This window comes from Simochromis diagramma, unplaced genomic scaffold (assembly GCF_900408965.1).
Source record: "Simochromis diagramma unplaced genomic scaffold, fSimDia1.1 OVJJ01000487.1, whole genome shotgun sequence".
In the NCBI taxonomy this organism is placed as follows: Eukaryota; Metazoa; Chordata; class Actinopteri; order Cichliformes; family Cichlidae; genus Simochromis; species Simochromis diagramma.
The window spans coordinates 6,058,706-6,068,192 of NW_024387305.1; the positions used below are offsets into that span (position 1 = coordinate 6,058,706).

The 9,487-nt window shown below is 38.1% G+C and overlaps 1 long non-coding RNA gene across 1 annotated transcript; it reads right to left on the reverse strand.

The window, feature by feature from the left end:
* Positions 1-2,283: 2,283 nt before the first annotated feature.
* Positions 2,284-9,080, reverse strand: LOC120716760. The gene is made up of 3 exons (XR_005692039.1): positions 8,971-9,080; positions 3,306-3,308; positions 2,284-2,294 (listed from the first exon to the last, which is right to left on the reverse strand). It is a non-coding gene; the product is annotated as an uncharacterized LOC120716760 (long non-coding RNA).
* Between the last annotated feature and the right edge of the window lie 407 nt (positions 9,081-9,487).

Below are 9,487 nucleotides of genomic sequence, written 5' to 3' on the forward strand. Positions count from 1 at the left end.
ATCTGCACCAAAAGCAATTTCTGATGATTCTGTGTGTTCTTGTATCTTTGCTGTAAATAGCCTGTAGTCAACAGGAGTTATGAAAGGGGTTATAAATTAAATAAAGAAATGACCTGTTTTGCGAGTATCTGAGTGCATTACTGTACCTACTCATTTTAATCAATCATTTCTTTGGCTGCTCAATATGTCTTTACAGAGCTGTGATGTTTTGTTTATGTCTGCTGCCCTTAGACATCTCCCTTGAAAAAGATCATTTTAATATTAATGAAAGTTTTTAACTTGATAAAAACCGCTTTGACAAAAACTGATTGCTACCTTGTAACAGAAATATTCTTTCTGGCCCAAAATGAGCTGATGTTATTCATGAGCGATATGTTTGAGATATGTTTGACAGCTTATAGACCAACTCTTTTAAATGGTTTAAATACCAGCAATCATTTTTTGGCACTTTTTGGCAGATGATCATTTTTTAAAAATTATACATAAAATAGGGGCTTTTGCCCCTTTTTATCTATTTCTATGTGATAAGTCTCAGTGATGGATAAACTAACAGGACTGTTTTTTTATGTATTGTTCCCTTCATTTATGCTCCAATCGTTTTGATGTTTGAAAGCATGCAGTGGTGGGAAATTAAAACTTCCCTCAAATGTGTTAAACCTAAATGAGCCTGTTTTGAAATGTAAGGAGTTGAAAGTACAGAAATGTTTGTAAATAGGCAGTAAAAGCAGAAATATTTGTATTTTGTTGCTTCCCAACTTTATTTATTAGGGTATGGACAGATGATATTTTCCTTTTTTTTTTTTTTTTTTGTCAAACATTGATATATGTACAAATCAATCCCTCCAAAGTACTCACTTTAAAGGTTTTCGCATAGTAACACACACACACACACACACACACACACACACACACACAGAGAGAGATTTACTCAGCAGGGGTCTGAGGTAGAAAACATATCCAAATGTACTTTATAGATGGACTCAATTCCCCCTGAGTTTAACAAGCAGACTATTTTTCTTGAAAAAATCATCTCTTATATGGATACAAAATCTGTTACAGTAAATGAGACACTTTGTAGTGTGGAGCACGCACTGCTTTAGGAGCAGCTTCGGGAAATGAGCATTTGGAGATCCCAGCTGCGAACTGTCAGATTGCATAAGAGTGTGCCCCCACTAAAGGCAGTCCATTTGCGACTTTAAAAATAGATCAATAATGCATGTAGTAAAGATTACTGTAGTGCAAACTGGAAAAGCCAATTAAATTCTACGTAATATAATTTCCCTGTGCATCTAGCCAAGTTATTCTTTCTTTTTATTATTGTTTTCACTGGAAAACTGTTGTAAAATGGCTAGAAATGTGTTGACATTCATTTGTATGTATTTTTTTTTTAATTTTTGGAATAAGGAATGAGACTTTATTAGCAGTGTCTCATATCTCTCATCTCTTTAATCTCTCTCATAAAATAAGAATAATCTTTTGCAAAGAGACTATATTTTTGGTACCAAAAATTTTCTGGTTTCTGTTTGTTGTTCAAGATTTATTGATTATTGCTGTGTAACTAGGCTTTGGTTTGAAAAGAGGAATTGCTTTTGTTGAAGAAAACCCCCCACATACTTACAGTTTTGTTTTTTTGTTAAATTAGATTAGATTTTTCTCTGTATTTGTTCAGAGCAGAGAATAGAACATGAAGTATTATACCTGATATCCTTCATCTACTATCCAAATATTCTGACTACATGGAAGGTAATGAGCATAAGCCCAAGAGACTATAAGGGCCTATTTATGTTTGCCATATTGGTAATGTCACAAGCAAACAGTGATATTGACACAGCTTCATACTATTTATACCAGTGCTAATGGCATGGCTACTCTTTGCAGAATCCTCCAAAACAATAGATGTTACCACTGGAAAAAAAGAAAAACTCTCAGTAAGGGTGCTGGAGACTTTGTTTCGGAAGTTTTTCCCAGTAAAAACCCCTTTGTATAAGCTTTGACCTAATAGCGTTTGATAGTCCAAACATGGCAGCCACTGACAGGTTATGAGACAATTATTCATGACCTGAAAAAAGAAAAAGACATGCAAAATAGTTCAACTTTTAACAAGAAATAGTATCAGTCACTTCATAAGTAGGCTCTGGGTCAGGGTTTAAGGCCATGAGTACTATTAAGATAGCCTAACTACTGGGGGACCAGAATTTACTTCTGGCCAATGCACTGCCAGTCTAAAGTTTTTTGGCTCCTCTTTTTGTTAGGCATCTTATGCTATCTGCTTGCACCCTCTCTTCCTCTTACTACTCCCTCCCTCCTTTTGCCATCATTAACAACACTCCATCCACTTATATCTCTGCCCCACTTTGTCTTCCCCAAACCAGATGTCCCTCTCTTCATCTCAATCCATTTTTTTGCTAAAGCTATCTCCCCTCTGCCTCTTCTTCCTTTGAGCCCCACGGTATGAAAAACATGGAAGAATCCCCACCACCACCACCACTTACCCTCCCAATCTCAGTGACCTGACCATCTGTGACAGAGAATTCCAGTCTTTAACTAAACCCCCATCATGCTGGTGACTGCGGCTAGTGTGGATGAGTGTGTTGCGGCAGTTGTGGGAGGCTGAGGTGGGGGGATGGCAGTGGAGGGGTAAGCTCCACTCAAAGCTGTCGTAAACACCACTAATGCATCGCTAAACTTGGGGAATCTCTTGTGCTCATGCGTGCTTTTGTGTGAGTGTCTATTGCACATACAGAACTGACTAATCCCTCATAAACCTACATTTTATCACTTACCACACCATTAGCTGAGCCGTGGCATACTGCCTGTAGATGTCAAAACAGAGGGACTACAAGAGTCTGTGCAATTTCTTTGTTGCTCTACATAGAATCCACATTTCCCTGGGCCTTGTGAGAGATGAAAAGAATTATGTCTCTTTCAGCTGGGAAACAATGTAATATTAACTGCAAACACAGCGCCCCACTGCCCACCCCTTTAATTTTGGTTTTACACAGCTAAAACAAACTAGATGTGAAATTAGACACTTTGAAATGCAGCTCTAGGAAATATGTTGAATTTTGTCAGCTTTTTTTAAAAGTAAGCACAAATGCTGTTGGTATAGGAATGTACCACCTAATTGAAAGTTAAGCTGATATTGATGTGATTAATGTGTGGTGCTGAATTTAAACTGTAAGCACTTCTTAATTTTTGCTGGAACAGATTTGATAGAATATTTTAAATCTTTCACGGGGAGGAAACGTTTTTACAGACAAACACACAAACAGAGAAGCAGCAGGCAGACAGAAGTTGTGTGAGACTGTCTAGAGAGTGGCATCAGTGACAAAGAGCGATCTCCTACAGGGGGTTGAGCTGGGGAACGAGGTGACACTGTAACAGTCTCTGATCAACTGAGGAGCTGGGGAAGTGTGCATTTGTGTGTGCAAACACATGACCTCACCTGTCACTATCTGTCTTTGCATTTGTTTGTTTGCACGTCAGTGCAGGTGTCACCGAGTGTGTCTGTTGGAACACATTTGTGTGTCTTTATGTGCACGAGTATGTGTGTCTTTATATGAGTGCATATTTGTGTGTATTACTCAGTCTGCTCCTTACAAAATGCTTCAGATGTCAACCACAGACCCCATTTCCTCAGGGGCCTACACTCCACACATTTCAGTGCCATTTCAGTCACAGAGGGAGCACCTTTACACCGAGATTTAGGAACTTAGGAAGTTTGAGCAAATATAGAAAGTTAGTTTTAGAAAATTGAAATAATTATTCCCAAAACTAGGATGACAAAATTGTGTCAAAGAGGCTTGATTACTGAGGATGAGTCTTTTAATTGAGTTGGGGGGGGGGGGTAGTATATAGATTACAACATTTTAAGGGTCATCGGTGTGTTGTAATAGTCCATTGTGGTGAAAGGTTACCAAAGTCTGCAAGTAAATCTGTCCATATAACAGTCAAACTACTATGGCCATGAATTGTGGATAATCACTAAAAGAAATGATGGCTGCCCCGACGACCAGAACCCAAACAAGTGGTAGAAATATGCATAAATAAATACAAACAGTTTTTTAAAACCATCTGACGTCTTTTGATTTGTTCATTCTAAATTCATTTCAAGATAAATGCTGGAATTTGTATAACACATCCCCAGACTAGCTTTAATCATTATGGCAATACCATGACTATCAATTAGTGGAAATGGGAAGTGCAGATTATTGAATAATGATGTATTTTCCTGTATATTTTGTAGCGCACATAATTCTTATAAAACAGCTCCTTTGTTCTTTTCATACAGTTACTTTATAGTGACAAACATAAACCAAACTTGCAGCATTTATAACAATAGCCAACCAGATTATTCTCTAATTAAATGGATTGTGCCTCCAAAATGCATCATTATTGTTTGTTACCTAACTGCATGGTACTGTTAGTCAGAGGGTAAACAGAAATGGCATCCAAAGCTTTGTTTTGTTTGTAGTTGCCCTATTTCCCCAGCAAAGTCAATCCCCTGTTTGAACAAAGTGCCTAAATATGCAAAGATTAAATAATCTTTTTCAGACTGATAGTGAAAATATCCACTTTGTGGCGACCCGTGAGTCAGTCTACTTAAGACAGCAAAGACAAACACTTGAGCAAGGTGAGGCAAGGTTAAAGAAAAATCACAACAACATTCTGCAGGAAACAAACACTGAAAAATATGAAATAAAATGGGTTGTGTTTTCATGGTGTCAGCATTTGATTTTTTTGTTCAACTCTGTGTGGTTGCCTTTGGGTTTCTTGCAGTTTGACTCAGCTGTCAGAGTGAAATCAAACATCTTTTATATGCTGCTTTGTTTTTATTATATTTGTTCTTTATTTATTTATTTGACTAGGTGTCTTAATGAGGAGTCAACTCTCAACCCCTAAAATTTATAAATATGTCTAATGCCACAGTTTGATTTACCATTTGCCCCGATGTGGTTAATATTTGTTTTTTTTTATGCAAAGATAGACTAAAATAGACCAGCAGGACTGTCAAAGACAAACATCTTGAGCTCTCTATTAATCTAAAACTCAAGACAAAAGACTTGATTTATTTTTCTTTTATTACAAGGCAAAAACAGGATCACTTTGAGCTTACAAGGCCATAGGCAGACGTGGAAGATAGAGAATTCGGTTCCTTTATCCAGATTGAAAAGAACAAGAATTTCCTGATTTCCCAAAGTAAATACTTTATCCTTAAAGACTTAAGTCTCATATGTGTTTATATTTCTCTAATACTTAAAAAAAAATCCAAATGTGATTGTTAATCCATTAAAATAAATATTAATTAGATCACTTTCATGATTACATTATAGTTGGGAAATTACATACAGAGTAAACTGCCATATCAGGCATGCTATCCATTGAACCCTTTCATGCTTGAATTATGACAACCTCAATTGGGATTATTTCTTAAGTATTTTTATTCATCTTTAGGCATGTAAAGATGAATAAAAATACTTAAGAAATAAAATCCTGATTGAGGTTTTCATAATTCATGCATGAAAGTGTTAAATAACAATAATTACAATGAAACACGTCTTATTGTAACATTAAATGACCAGTGGGTGGCAGGGTATGGAGTGACACACCAGTGTCCAATGTAGTGGTTTATGTGCAAGTATAACCATCAATACTAACACAAATACAAGAAAACAGCCTTTGAATAGTTGTCCACTGTTAAAAAATGCAGGTGTTTTTCTTCACTTCTTCTACACAGTTAACGACAATTTCACCAGCACCATAATTCTATTCTCAATCATTTCTGATTTATCAAATTCTATGCTTACTTGTTATTTATACGTCATTTTGTTCACACAATTTCCATGCTTTGTGAGGTAAGAAAACTATTGTTTTTACTGTTCTTAAGACTTTAAACTCAGCGATGTCTAAAGTGTTGTTTTTTGAAAGCTGCCATTAAGTGAATTCACCTCAGTGCTGAAACTTTGGTTTAAAACTAGTAAAGTGAACTAAAGCTGCATTTCCCAGCTATCTGCAAACAGCAGTGAACCAGAGGGACTGCTCCAGCTCTGTGTTCATCCAGTTCATCTTGCATTGAGAGCTTTGGTAGCCAAGACTGCATGCACAAGAATGAGTGCAATCAAGGAGAATCCGCAGAGAAACCTGTCTTATTGGTAATAACCCAAGGTCGGTATGAATTGTATAAACACAATCGTACAAAACCAAACTGCTTTCATACTTCTCCATGATGACCACTGAGACCAGCTGGCTCTTGCCTTCCAACAAAAGCCATTTATTAGTACCCTTACCAGAACCAACAGATTGATTTGTGGACGTCCAATAGGCAAAAGGAAAAGGTCACAGTTATTAAGACATAAAAACACTCAGTGTGGGATGTTGTGACATTCAGCACCACAGGACCAAATGAAGTTGATTTAAAGCCAAATGTGCATCCCTAAATGTCAACATAGTTCACACATGTTACAGCTGATTTTATTGGGGGATTTATATTTTAGAATCTGCTGCAGTTTAGGACTAAGGCATTGTAACTATAAGCTTACTCTACAGAGGATTAATATTCCTGAATCCCACAAGCTTAGGAAATAACTTATTGTGAGTGTTGAAAAAGCCGGTGGATCCTGCTGGGTATTTTTCTTCTTTGGGGAATACCAGCTGAGAAGTCTGCTATTGGACAGATAATGTTATCCTATGAAATCCCCAGTATGTGTTTGTATAAGCTCTGTCTGCACCATTCGACACACTGAATGTTTAGCTATAACAAGGACTTCCTCAAACAAATATGTGCCACTGAAAAAAATAAGTAAGTACCTAAATCACACATTGGATCTGACTGACTATTGTCCTATGTGTAGGACCTACGGTGTAGGACAATAGTCAGTTGAAACCAAAAATGTCAACACTTACACACACATATACATAGGTGTGTGTAAAGTGTAAATTAATACATATGTGCTGAAACACGGTTTCCTTTGATTTTTTTCTTTTAGACACAATCTTTGGTATGTGCTCTGAGAATGCTACTTCCAAGTGTATTTCAGTTTCTTTAAGTATGTTAAATTTATATAGATCATTTTAATGATTAGGTAATGAACAAAGTAAGAAAAGTTCACTCTTATTTTATTGATGTTTTATAACTTTCTACCTTTACCGATTCCCTATTACTTATTCTCTTTTGTCTTTGCCAAACATGCCAAAATAACTGGCATTTTTGTATTAATCATTACAGTTTTACTTTTGTTTCCATTTGTTAATCTTTTACTCCACTTACCCCTTATGTACTTTCATCATAACAAATGGTAAAAATGCAAATAGTTTTTGGTTAGTTGAAAAAGCAAAATTGCAGCAAGCTCCTGTCAACATGTGTTGTGGGTCTGTGCAATTTTGTGAGCTTCTGCAATTCTCAGTTCCTTATTTCACTTCACGTTTTCTCAAAGAAGACCTCTGATATTTCCTTCACCTGGGAGAATGGTTCCCATCTGTTGTCCCAGACATCATGCTAGCACGTACGTACTTCAATACCCAGGAGAATTTTTGCTATGAAGAAAGAGACAAGGATCAACAATTCTGTTGCATATCTGAAGTGTGTGTTTGTATCTGTGTGTGTAAGTTAGAACAAGATACAGAGAGAAAGGAAAATAAATAACATACATAGAGGGGGAAAGAACACGAGGTGAAAATGTACCCCTTTGTGTCAAAGGGATCATTCTTGGTTTATGACTTTATTAGTAATCAGTAGAAGACTGAGCATGTAAGACGGGACGGTAGGAGATACACTAAACAAGGTAAATCATGCATATATAAGGGCCTACTAGCCCCGTTATGTAGGGGTATAGAAGTGCACAAGCTGCCTCGAACGACTAGGGGGTAGTGGGATCTGGGTCCGTGACCGCCCCTTGTACAGTTGACCCAGATACTTACTACTTTAAGAATGGTTTTAGCTGTCTGGCTGTTGCTGGCGCAGAAGGGGGGGCTCCAGGGCTCAAACCTGCGAGCAACAGCTGCCCGCAGTGCACTATGCTGTTGAACATTAACTCACCCACATACCTGTACCCAACCAGATAACCCGGTGCCCTATTCCAAGGCAACCAGGTTTGACAGAAACATACTACAGTCACTTTTAAATCACGTGTAACCCTTTTATTTGTTCAACTGGACCTCGTGAACCTAGACCATACACCAATGTTAACGGGGCCCTGGAGAACACAAGTAACAGAAAGAAAAAACCCAAAACACTCAAAAAAAAAATAAAAATAAAGAAAGAATCCCAATAAAACAAATAAAACAGGCTGTTACTCCCCAAGGTTGTGAGTTCTCAACCCCTCCCGAACCACTCTAGCTATGGGAAAAGGGCCCAACCATCACAATACAGCAAACCAATGGAAGGTTAACACAGAAACTTTCTTATTTAGGATGGTTAACACAGCTTCATCACACAATTGGAAATGCCCACACCAAAAAAATAGTTTCGGTCTTTAAAGTGAAGTCTGATCCAGTGAATTGTTTTAGGTGTAGCTGTTGTGAACCGGAGTCGACTACAGAGTTCCAGTCTGTTAGGCTGACCAGAGATTCCACAGCCAGAGCAGATTATCCAGTCCCCGGCTCACAAAAAAACAAAGAACACAGAATCTGTACCAAACCTTGGGTTCAGGGAAAAGCTATTCCAATTTGGCCGTGCTCATAAGGCATTGTAGCAACTCTTTCCTTTTGGCACTTAGATCATATACTTTCTATTTTAAAGAGCCCTGCTTTCTGAATCATTTGGTACTTATGCAACAGAAAATGAAGGTGTGCAGATGTTCACTCACAATCTGTCCTGGGTGGAACAGGAATATCGTTAGGATTAGAGGAATGAGGCTAACCCAAAATACACTGGAAGCATCACTGATCCTAATTGACCTATCCATTGGAATTCGTTGTGAACATGCAGGATCGGAAAATAAAGGCAGGATGCAAATATTTTACAGCTTACACCAGGGGTCCGCAACCCTAGGCATGCGTGCCACAGTTGGCACGCGAAGGGTTAACTGATGGCACGACTATAGCTGGACTGGCCATCCGGCATACTGGGCATTTGCTCGGTGACTTTTTTTTTCTTTTTCTTTGTAACGGTATAAACAATGAAAGGGGGTGGATTGGCCAGATGCTGGTCAGTGTGTAAAAATAACTCAGTTGTTTGGTGGTGGCTATGGCGGTGCTTCCTCAGATTCAGTAAAATTAACAAGTGGTGGAGGCCAGCAGGTGGATGAGAGAAAGGGGAGGCAGGAGGAGAGCCCCGAGGAGAGCCCCGAGGAGAGCCCCGAGGTATCCACCGAGTGTCAGGTGAACTGAACTTCAGGTAAGAATTTAAGACCTGCAGTCTATCTGGGTCAGATATAAACCAAGTTTAGGTGGAGTTTATTTTCTTTGTGCTGAATTTTTACAGTCAGTTACAATAACTCGTACTGTGTACTAGCTAGCATGACGGAGTTTCTATACAGCTGGGTGGGTG